We start from the raw sequence: 12,790 nt of genomic DNA, 5'->3' as shown, positions 1-12,790 counted from the left end.
ATCTCCTCTCAATTCCTACTGCCTTTTCCCTGTGACTTTCTGCTGCCTTTCTCTGTTTTCCCGTTGCCCCTGCTGCCTCTCAGTCTTTTCTGCTGCTTTTCCTGTGATTTTCTGCTGTCCCCCTGCTTCCCAGGCTCCTACTGCCTTTTCCCTGTAATTTTCTGCTGCCTTCCTCTGCTTTCCTGCTGCCCCTGCCACCTTTCAGTCTCTCCTGCTGCTTTTTCTGTGATTTTCTGCTGTCCGTCTCTCTGTTTTCAGGCTCCACCCCCTGCAGCTTCCCAGCTCCTGAGACTTGCTCCAGCTTCCAGCACTTACTATTTCTCTAGATGCCCCGGAGCCTTCCTCTGGCTCCCCACACCCAGAGCCCCTCTTTAACACCCACATTTTCCCTTAGTCCCATTTTTCCCTCTCCCCATCTACCTTTTCAGCTTCCCTGTAGCTCTGGCTCCAAAACCAGTCTCTGTGCCGGCATGTTTCCCTGTTCTGCAGGCTTTGGGCATTGTCTTTTAATCAATTAAGATCAATTAACATGAAGTTACTCCCGAGCCTCAGTTCTTCAGTCCAGGCCCCTTTAGTTTACCGGTTCTAATCCCGGTGACTTTCATTTCCAGTAATTTTAACTCCCTACACTTCTACTTTCTTACCTTAACCTTTCCCCAGGTATCCCAAGTACACCAAGCACATGCATACATACACATCACAACACCCAACTTAGGAACTCACTTGTGTGTATGTGTAGGTGGGTTGTATGTGTGTGAATTAGTGAATACACATATATATACACATATATAGATATCATTGTGTGTGTGTGTGGTATATGAATTAGTAATCCACATATGTGTATTGAATATGCAGGGGTTGGTAACTGGTAACTAATTCTGTCTAAATGTGGTATGTGTAGCATGTATGGGCTTAAACTGGTGATAGGTGTGCATAAACCTAGACTGGTTATTTTGAACGAGTTGCTAGTGTGTGTGTGTATACATATATATATATATGGCATTGTGTGCATGATATATGAATTAGTGATCTGTGTCTAACTTTTGGGGTGTATAGTGTATGTGCTTGAATTGGTAACAAGTATGAATGTGCCTAGGCTGGTTTGAATGTGTATGTGCCTGAGCTGGTAGTGTGTGTGTGTGTATGCACCTAATTAATTTGTGTGTGTTTTGTATATGTGCAATTGTGTCACACCCTCCTGTCTAACAGTGCAATATTGAGATCCTGAGAGTTGGCCTGACCACCCCCCCAGGGCTACAGTTCTATATTGTACAGTTTCTAACTCCTTAGCTGATTCTGGATCCTGGCTAATGGCTGTGTTATCTCTAGGAAAGTCAGTTTGTTGCTACTTCTCAAAATTTGAATTAGTTATAAATTCTTTTCAGCCTTGCATCCCATCACTGCAACTGACATCAGAAAGATCCTTCTTTATCCCTGGCTAGGGACAGACATTACACACAAACCAGTTTAAGTGATCAGAAACTGGTTTAAACCTGTAACAGAACAGATATTCAATGCACATAAACCAGTTTGAAAATGGCCAAAACTGGTCTGAGATAAACCTGATTGAATGTAGTATCAGACTTAACTGATGTGGCTCAAACTGGTTTATGCAACGTCTGTCCCAGACCCCTTGTGGGTTTGAGATAAATCCGACACCCCCAGCATCCCAGCATGCTCTCTGGGCTGGGTAGGACTCTCTACTCCACATCAGGACTGACTCCTCACCTCTGCTCCCTGGCTGCAGCTCCAGAGACTGTGGGCTGCTCCATTCCTTTCCCTCAGCACTCCCTGCTAAGCAGGAATTCCCCGCTCCCCTCTGGCTTGTGGAGAGGTGTCTGTGTATTAGCTAGCAGACCACATGCTGGCTTTAGTCCCTGCTGTGACAAAGTCAAAATCAACAGATAGCTGGTAATGTCCCTCTGTTGTTTTCTTAATGGGGTGATAAACACTGAGTTAAGGGCAATAAACACTGTTATGAATTCCCTAATGGGCTAATCAGAGCATCCTGCTTGGGCCTGGCCATACCCCACTCAGCTCAGTGCTGTAGAAGGAAGGGAGGGCTGCTCTAGCACCTCCCAGCTTCTAACTTGAGCCACTGCAGGCATGTGCCTGCATTTCTGGGATGTCTGTACAGTTACAAAGTGATTCATCTTACCCAGGTTAGATTAACCTACAAAGATTGAATCAATTCAGGTTCAGGCTTTTTGAATGTCTGTCCCTAGCCCCTGTCCAGAAGTGAATTAAAGTTGGAGCTGCAGGCAAGGCCTCTCAATAATGGGGTTTCTTACAGTGAAAATCCCTCCCCATCTAATGAAAACCTTCTGTAGTTGCTTCCAGAATTCTTAAGTCTGTTGCACAGGGGTCAGTTTGCTTATGATTATTTGATTTCCTTGAACTACCCAAACTTATGTGCAAATGGAGAGAGAAGGATGGTGTTAATTGTCTTTTACTGAAGCACTGGATCTCATTTTAAGCTGCAGATTGAGTCTGTCACATTTGTAAGAGAGACAAATAGCAGAATGTTACCAATTAGTTCCTTTATAAATAGCAAACAATAGAATGTAAACAAATGAGCATACCAAGCTCTGATTTTTACAAGGTCCCAAAAAACCAACAAGAACACTTTACTGTAAAGAAAAAAATAAAGAAATTATATATTTTTATTTTGATTAAGTTATTTAGAAATGGTTTCATGCTACCCTTGTATTATTTAGCAGTTGGTCCTAAACTGGCTCTATCACATACAGTGTCAACTTGTATCATTCTGTTATGGAATTCTGATTGGAATAAACCACTCTTTATCCAAGCTTAAACAATAACTGAACCTCTCTGAAATTGAATAATGAAGATTGGTACATCTCTCCAGCCTATCCCAGGTCTCCAGATGTACTGAGATGTAGCATCTCAGTACATCTGACTGTCTGCTTTGGGTTTTGCAGCTTCATATATACTCTTCTGCATCCAGAGCCTGCTGTGGATGGAAGCCTATTGAGTCTGTCTTGTCTTGCTCCTAAACTATGTCAAGTAGAAAGTGAAGTTGAACTGAGCATAAGTAATTGTATTGTATTGTAATTGTATTCAGATCTGGTCTGTGCTTTAAACATGGAAGTTAAAGGAATGGTATGAGGGCTATACCTTGCAGTGGTAAAATGTCAATCTAAAGTATAAACTTTTAACACACCACATGCATGAGAGGACATGCTAAAACTGCAAGTTTATCAGTATTGTCTGAAGCAGCTACATTTGCATCCTTATTACAATTTCTTTCTTTGTTAACAAGGTTTATATAACACTGTGAACATGCATTCTTTCATGGTAGCAGAATATACTGTTTCTTTATCTCACCTAATTTTCCATAATCTGTTTTAATTTTTAAGTGTTAGTTGCAAGTAAAAGTTTGTTTGGCCGAAGGAGTACAATATATGAGAGACAGCCCTGGGACACAAATAGATCTAAGTGATAGAAATCCAACAATAAATACATGACAGTGCTTTCTTGGAGGAGCACAGGTACATGAGCTATAGCTGCGTGATCACAAGAACTATAGTATAGTATAGTATAGTATAGTATAGTATAAGTACACAGGCATAGTATAGTACAGTGCAATAAGAGTATTTTTATTCTGTGAGAATCAAAGGAGTTCTGTTATGTCATAATTACATAAAGGTCTGTCTCTCAAAGATAACATTAACAATAAAGCAGAATAGATTCTTGGTTTGTACAAATTGCTGCAAGCCACTAGAGCTGTTGACTGTTAAACATCACCTGTGGTTAGCACTTAATAGGAGATTATTGACTAGGGATTTTTATTTTGTTTATCCATAGCAACTGCACAAGGTGTATCTAAATAAACATGTGGGTGAAACTATATATATTCTTGACACAGAGCAACTGGTTTTCTCTATTTCAAAAGCAGGTAGATGTTTTGATTCATGCAAGAATGATAATTGTACTCAAAAGACAGATTGCCTGCTCAACTCTGGGGAACTGAAACCACATTTGAAACCCAATGCAAATCCCACCTTTCTGTAAAAACTCATCCTATAAAGGAAAAAAAAAACCCAAACCCAAGAAAACAAAGAAATGGTAGCTCAGAAATCAATATGTTGCAAAAAACAAAACACAAAACAAAACAACCTCCCCCAATCTAACCAAAAAGGTGAGACAAAAGTCCACTTTTGCCTCTATACTGTGTGTCTGTACCTAACATCTATGACAATAGTACTCTGCATAAATATATATATATATGTGTGTTATTAATTCTAGATGCTAGAAAGAATCAGTCATTACTCATTAGGCTGTCAAAACAATTGTAAAACTGAATATTTGTCTTCACTCTGTGTGGGAATATTTTGTTCAAGTCAACATCATTTTCTGAACTATTTTAATTGTGGCGGGGGAAGAGAAAAGAATGTAACTCTTTGTAGCAAGGTGGTCTAGTAGATGGCACTGGACTGCAGTCAGGAGACCTGGTTCTAGTACTTCCTCTGTCATTAATTGGCTGTGTAATCTAAGGAAATTACTTCACCTCTCTCTATCTCTATCCCCTCGTCCACTTAGACTGTGCATTCTTTCTCTTTTTATTTGTAAAGGTTCTAGAAAAATGGAAGACAAGTCTGGAGTATGGAAAACAATTTATTATATTTTTTATTAACCACTTTCCTCTGTGTACCTGTTGGCAGAACTGGCCTTAGTGGTGGGCAATGTGGGTGACTGCCCAGGGCACTGTGGTCAGGGGTGTACCACACACATACACCTGTGAGCAGCCACATCAGTGCTCACATCAGCAGCTCACATCAGTGCTCTCCCCCAACTCCAGGCAGGAGGAGCATTACCCAGCCCAGCTTGTCCCCCTGCCTCTAGACACTGTGCAAGAGGAGTCAGGCTGGGCAGTGCAGGCTCCAGGCGGGGAGTGCCAAAATAAAGTTTGCCCAGGGCTCCATTTTCCCTAAGGCTGGCTCTGCCCGTTGGTCACAAAATACCTTCTTCTTTTCCTGTTCCCTAAGTCCCCTTTCTCTAATCATACATATGCCCAGGACATCTTATTGGTTTCTCTAAAGGGGGAAATTACTGAGGAAAATGCCCCAGCTCTGGTCTCATTACAGAGAAACATTTTCATTGCTAGGAGGACGCAGCTATAAGAATCAGGCGCTACTGAATATGTGACTCAAGGGAAAAAAATCCCCTGAGTCTTGCTATATAAGTGAGAATACTGAAGAGTATATGAGGAGAATTTCACCCAGTTGGAAGCCTGTAATCTATGTGTAGGTGGGTGAATATTTATTATCTTTTATATATTTAAATATAGATGGATTTTTCACTTGCTAATTTAAATAAAATAAAAGCCTGTGGAGTTGTCATGTAGGTGCTAGACAAGGACCTTCAGAGAGGAGGCAATACATGCCTAACAGTTAGTGCTTGCAGAAAATAAAGGGACTCTTAATTTGTACGGTAAAAAAGCAGGAACACCTGCAAACATTCTTTTTGCAGACTGTTTAAACACAAATTTGCTATTTCATAATCCCTGAAAACAAGAAACTTTTTCCTTTTGATAGTCTAGGGGATGTTATTTGCTATTTCAATCTGCGCTTCCTTAGGCAGTCTTCAAGGTGTGTAACTTGTTAAAACAGGACCTATTTTCTAGTTCAGAGACTGTGAAGAGGGGTAGTGAAATAACTGTGACTGAAACCTTGTCAAAGTAACCTGTGAGCCTTCAGTGCTGCTGAATGCAAAATTCAATTCTATTCAAACCAAACCATAAGCCTAATCAACGTGCAAGCAAAACCTTCTGGCCCATTTCTAATTAAATGTAGGTGAAATGCTATAAATAGAGCCAACACTGAGAGTCTGGACAAAGTGAATGTTTGTATACTCCTCAGCTAATTGTTCTGCAAAGGAATAACTGAAAAAAAAACCCAGAGTCTAATATAGTGATAAATTCTCTGAGTACTGTGCATTTAAAAATAGTGACGCTTCTGAACAAATGAGTGTGGAGGGCAAGAGAGTGGGTACTTGATGAAATGGGGAACAAAACGCAAAGATAGTTTAATTAAGCTTTGAAAAGGAACTATAAGTTATTGGAGAAAAGCTGATGGCAGTATTAAAAGTATCATGGTTTCAGTGTGATGGAGAATTTAAATACTTCTTTGATTAAGATTGACATGCCTCTGTCTTCCATCAGATGGAAAGCACCGGAACCACCTTGTTACTTTTTTTTCCCCAAGCATTACAAATATTGTTACAAGGTGGTGACATTTGATTCTCTTGGACATAAATATTTCACTAAGGACCCATAAAGCTGAAAATGTTTTGTTTTCCCAGCAGCAGCTCACTCTTGAGCCCACTGAGGTCAGTGGCAAAATTCCTTTTTACCACAGTTAGAGTGAGTCCCAGCCAGTCAACTTTCAGACAACAGAAGTGTAGACTCCGAACCAATATTCCTCCCCAAGCCAACTAATGCCAAGAAAATAACCTTATATATTTCAGTGGACTATAGGGCAGGGTAGAAAGAAATAAAGCCAGGAAGAAGTCTCTCTCCAAAGTTTAGAAATAAGGATTGAACTCTAGAGCCATTAAGCTTTAAAGGAAAGAGGAAGAGGACAAAACTGGCCAGCTGTGACTTACCACTGCTACCACCTTTTCTGGGGCACAGCATAGTCTTTATAGTGCCCATACGAATCATCTCTCTCTCACACGCAGAGCCTTGATGACAGGTGTTGCACCTTGCAGGATCTCTGGGCATGCAGTGTTCTACAGCTGATCCTCCCCTCTGCAACACCTTTTAGGGTTTAGTACCAAGCCTCACAAGACTAATGCAATAACTATACATGTACATTATCTCTGCCAGGTCTTTCTCTACACTAGCCTGTTCCTAAACCTTCTTTTAATCCTTTGGATAAAGTTGGGCCCAGCCTACTTGGGCCTTAGTCAGATTTCCTCTGAACCTACTCACTGTTACCCTCCTTGCTCTGGCCCTCTCTCAAAGGAGTTCTGTTTTCCTTTGTTATCGAAGCACTTCTGCTCCTTACCGCTGAAGCTTTTCCCTTATATCTATCTAAGGGCAGGCCTCCAACTCTGTTTTATCCTCTTTAAAGGGTCTTTCTCCTTCCCCTTGTAATCAGCGCTAAAGGAGATTTTGTTACAAGGGAAAAACAGGATTAGATATAAAATCAGGACAACAAAACAATGGGAAATGGCCTCCATTTTTCCTTTGAGTTTGTTTCATGCTGTTGTTACATTTTTGTTCCTTATTGAGTATGTGTTAAAATATTTTCAAAAAATAGTTTCTTCTCACTTCCTTCTAATGATAAACCAAAGTACACAACTTAAAAAGAATACTGTAGGTTTAAGAAAAGAGTACAAAATACCCTTTAAATACAAGAAGTGAGAAAACTTAATAGACTGAATCAGCAGTTGGTGTGAAGTAGAAAACTATTCTCTTGGGAGTTTGTGTTCAGATGTTGGCTAGCACTAGTTGTGGGCTCAGTTTATAGGGTAATATCGCAGGTGAACTACCTGAAGCATTAGGTCAGGTTTAAAGAGATTGGTTTGAGTGACACAGTTCACAAGTGCATATTTGTAGCAAATATCAAAACATATTTATAGTTGGCTGTGGTCACTGACTTCAAGAGAGCAATAGAGGTTGCTCTATTAGCATGTGAAGTTTACTGTAGCTCAGGAGGGATTCTTACTTTAAAGGGCATATTATCATTCCTTTCAGAAATACATGCAATGGCTGATTGTAAAATCATTTTCATTAACATAACAAGACCTTTAATAGCCTCACTTAAAGAGAAAAAGCATTCATCATATTGGAAAGCTACTCTTCTGTTCTCTAACTTAAACATTTTACCTCCTTTTGTCTTCTGCTTTTCAGAGGCCTGTGTGGAATTGTGAGAATAAAGGGTTATGCTAGATTCAGAATAACATGAATTCTTTAACAGAACAGCTGCTTTAAGGAAAATGTCAACACATTGTATTCACTCTAAAAGATGTGGTAATTCCAGTTAAAGGATGGAAAAGTGCAATCTTGGCAAATGAAAAATCTGCACAATACCATCCTATGAAACATCAGGTCTCAGTTTCCAAAGGAGAGCTAATACAATCTAACTGCTTTGTTTACATTTCTCTAACGGGCTGTGTTAATACTAGGCCTAAGTATACATCTGACCCCCTTTTTTGAATAGGTTCACAAGCTTTGACTTACCTTTGACATAAAATTTAAGCTCAAGTGTTATGATTGTAAACCCCCTTTTACTTTTACAGGATCAAACAGCTTATCCTTGGTTGTCTGTTATATAAAGTGGTCCACTAAGCAAATGTAAGCAACTGAGTAAAAAAAGACCATTTAAAATTTTCTTTGCATAGAATAAACTTGAAAGAGAGTAAAACTATTTGAAAGCACTCAGCTCCTCTTCAGAATCCTCCCTTTTTATTGTTTTCAAGGGTTTTGTTATAGTACAAGGAGCAAATATGCTGCTGATGTTAAATATAGGTTTTGGAATTCATTTAAACAAAGATAAGTTGCTCTAAGGGCAGAGAACCATACATGCAACAAGGAAAAAGGGCATCGGCGTGGGAAGAAGAGACTTCCCTCTAATCTAGCTTCATTTGCTTGGAGCATTTTAGCAGGACAGAATAGCCTCAGGCAGCTCCTACTCTTTGGTTCTTCATGCTCCAGGTTAACAAAGGCAGCTGACTTTGATATACTCTGGTTTCTCCCACCAGTATCTCTTTTAGTTCAAGAGCAAATCTGTCTGCATGTTTTTCCGCCTACAGCAATTGTTATAATGTGGATACATCAGTGAATCAGTTCCAGCTTGTCCAGGTTTAAGAACAGACAGAAATTAATAAGAGAGTGAGAAATAATGTGATAATGAGTGATACAGAGATAAGAAAAAGGGTCAATCATATACAACACAAAAGCTACAGATAATCTGTCAGCCCAAATCATGAGAGTGGATGTAATCAGGGGCCTAGTCTTTTTAACCTGTGGCTGTAGCATCAATGTCCAGAGACTTCTGCAGGGAATCCATTGGGCCAGAAAAGATGGAAATCCAAAATCTAATCCAAATTTAAGGAGAAGGAACAAGAGTGCGTTCTTCAAATAGATTTTTTGGGGATTTTGATATTCCATTCTACACCAGACCTTTTAAGTAATTTCCACAGGACACCATTATTTCACCATTATATCCTGCTTTTTTTGTCACTTGAAACTGTTTTATAGCAAATGAATGTCTGTTGGGGAAAAAAATGTGTCCAGCCCTATTTGGCCACATTCATCTAAATAGTTCTAAATGTCCTTAAACCAAAGACATTTAAAGAGACTTTCAACATTACCATACTCTGTTCTCTCACCATCAAAATTTTGCTGTTTTCATAATCTGATCTGTTTCCCTTCTATAGTCATCCCTTCCAATTTGTTTTAAAATCTTTTTACTCCTAACTTCATCCGTTCTTGCTTGTCAAACAAATGTTTGAATCCTTGTAAGCTGAGCTTGTGAAATTCTGCCCCAAAGTAGGAAATCTACTTGGGCTAGTTTGTTTTCATTTCTTGCAAACTGTACTATACCATTCAGCTTGCGAACAGAATTTCTGTAGGGTTTGTGTAGTTTTGCTGACTCATTACACCATGTGAGAAAAATCAAACATACAACATTAGCAGGATACAAACTATTCTCAGCCTCCCAGTAGCAAGAACTGACAAGTATTCCCTTTAGGTTTTTCAATACCCTGGTATATTCTTCTGATTCAAAGTGCTTACACAGGGATTTCTCTCATTTCATTGCTTTTTTGAAGATAGCTAGGATATAAATTGAAGATAAAAGGTCTGTCACTTCCTCTGTCTTTTGAGCTACCATTCATGTGCATACCTGTGTTCAGATTAATGTAATTTGTTAACCTTCTGGCTAGAAAAATGAAGGAGAGTTTCATAGATTTCATAGACATTCGGGCTGGAAGGGATCTCGTGAGATCATCAGGTCCAGCCCCCTGCCCAAAGGGCAGGAAGTCAGCTGGGGTCAGATGATGCCAGCAAGATAATCATCCAAACACTTCTTGAATGTGTGCAGAGTAGGTGCTTACACCACCTCTGGGGGGAGTCTATTCCGGTCTCTGGAGACTCGGACAGTAAAAGAAGGTTTTCCTTAAGTCCAATCTAAAACAGTCTTCCAACAGTTTGTGACTGTTAGACCTTGTCTTTCCTTGGGGTGCCCTACTGAACAGATGTTCTCCCAGATCCTGATGTAGACCCCTGATATACTTATTGGCTGCCACCAAGCTCCCCCTGAACCTTCACTTTTCCAAGCTGAAGAGTCTCATGCCTCTCAGCCTCCCCCTCAAAAGGCCTCCTCCCCTGGCCTCTGATCATGCCTGTGGCTCTCCTCTGGACTCTGTCAAATCTTCTCCACATCCTTTCTAAAGTGTGGAGCCCAGAACTGGATTCAGTACTCCAGCTGAGGCCTCACCAAGGCTGAATAAAGCAGGAGGATCACATCCTGGGTCTTGCTTGAGATGCATTAGTAGATGGAAGCCGGGGTTTTATTTGCTTTGGCAGCTGCAGCATCACATTGGTGGCTCATATTCATCTTGTGGTCAGTCATGCCCCCAAGTCTCTTTCGACCACAGTGCTAGTGAGTGTAGCACTGCAAAACCTATAGGTATGATATGGGTTCTTTCTCCTGAGGTGGAACACCTTGCATTTTTCTGTGTTGAAAGTCATCAGATTTTGATCTGCCCACTTTATGAGCCAGTCCAAGTCAGCCTGAATCCCCAGCCTATCCTGTAGAGTAACTGCACTTCCCCATAACTTGGTGTCATCTGCAAACTTAGCCAGCCTGCTTCCGACACCCAAATTCAGGTTGTTTATGAATATGTTAAAAAGTACTGGTCTAAGTAATGAACCTTGAGGGATGCCACTGGTCATCATGCACCATGTTGATATGGTTCCATCGACTATCACTCTCTGGGTCTAACCATGGAGCCAGTTCCACAGCCATTGGACTGTAAGCTTGTCGAGGCCACGGTTCTCCACTTTTGTCATAAGGATATCATGGAAGCCCAAATCAAAGGCCTTTTTTGAAATCCAAGTAAATGACATCAGTCTCTCCCCACCTGCCAAGGAACATGTCACCTGGTCATAGAAGAAGATGAGGTTGGTCTAACACAACCTACCCATAACAAAGCCGTGTTGGCTGTCTCTCAGGATGACGCCTTCTGTTAGCCTGTTGCTGATGGATTCTTTAATAATTTTTTTCCATGAAGTTCCCTGGATCTTCTTGCCTTTCTTTCTTCAAGATGGGCACCACATTGGCCCTCTTCCAATCTTCAGGGTCCTTTCCCAAGTGCCATGAGTTTTCAAATATCCTTGCCATTGGTCATGCTATGATGTTAGCCAACTTGTTTAGCACTCTTGGGTGCACATCATCAGGGCCTGCTGACTTATGGATGTCCAGGCTCTCAAGGTGTTACCTCACAAGGTCTTCGCCAAATGTAGGTGTATGGTCACTAGACCTGTGCAAATAGAGAACTATTCAATTCAGATTTGAATGATTCGGATGCTAGAGATTTGATTCGGGGAATTGAATGTTTTTTTCTGATTTGATTCGGCTGAATCACTTTGGAAGATTCGGAGCTCATTTGGAGATTTGGGTATAATGGGGAATCAATAAAATATCTGTAACTTTGTTGTCTTTTGGCTGATTCAGATGAAACTTACAGGAATGGTAGTCTCTTCTGAGAGCATGACGTTTGCCAAGTTTCAAGGTGATAGGTGCAGGGGTTTATGGGAAACTGCACCCCAAATTCTTGAAAGCAGAAGAGTGTTCCCCCCCCATGCCCCAAGACAGACGCAGTTGCACGAGCACCCATGATACGAGTTTTACCTGTCAGCAGCTACAAGTGCAGGGCCCCAGAACCCAGAAGCCCCTGCACATATCTCCTTGACAGCTGGCAGGCTTTGTGGCCTCAGCAGGGGCTAGCAAGCCTGCAGCTTTCACCCTGCTGTGTCTTAATGCACACAGTGTCACCCATGTCACGAATTTTGCTTGTCCGCAGCTTAAGGTGCAGTTTCTCCCCACCCCTGCACCTTTCTCCTTGAAACCTGGCAGGCTTTGTGGCCTCCACAGGGGCTAGCAAGGCTTCAGTTTTAACCCTACTGTGGCTTAACCCATACACGTGACAGGAGATTTGCTTTCAGAAATTTGGGGTGCCGTTTCCCCCAAACCCCTGTACCTATCTCCTTGACAGCTGGCAGGATTTGTGGGATCAGCAGGGGCTACCATCCCTGTAGTTTTCACCCTGCTTTGACTTAACACACACACAGTTTCACCCATGTCATAAGTTTTGCTTGTCAGCAGCTTGAGGTGCAGTTTCCCAGAAACCCCTGCACGAATCTCCTTGAAACTTGGCAGGCTTTGTGGCCTCAGCAGGAGCTACCACACTCCTGTAAGTTTCATCTGAATAAGCTAAAAGACAACAAAGTTATAGATAGTTCATTGATTCCCCATTATACCCTATGGCCGAATTTCCAAATCTTTTCCGAATCGATTCGGAGACTCCAAATCGATTCAGAAAGCCTAAAGCTTCCAGCTATTTGATTCAGATTCAGAGATCTGGGCTCTGAATCATCCAAATCATCTCCAAATCTGAATCATGATCTGAAGCTTTGCACGGCCCTAATGGTCACCTGTACCCTCATTACCCTGTGTCCTGTCAGGCAGGGTGATCCCCTTGGGTTGGTGAAAAACCAATGCAAAGTAATCATTAAGGAGATTAGCTTTTTCCTGGG

Source organism: Alligator sinensis, unplaced genomic scaffold (assembly GCF_000455745.1).
Source record: "Alligator sinensis unplaced genomic scaffold, ASM45574v1 scaffold655_1, whole genome shotgun sequence".
Classification (NCBI taxonomy): Eukaryota; Metazoa; Chordata; order Crocodylia; family Alligatoridae; genus Alligator; species Alligator sinensis.
Note: the sequence above shows the minus strand (reverse complement) of the source record.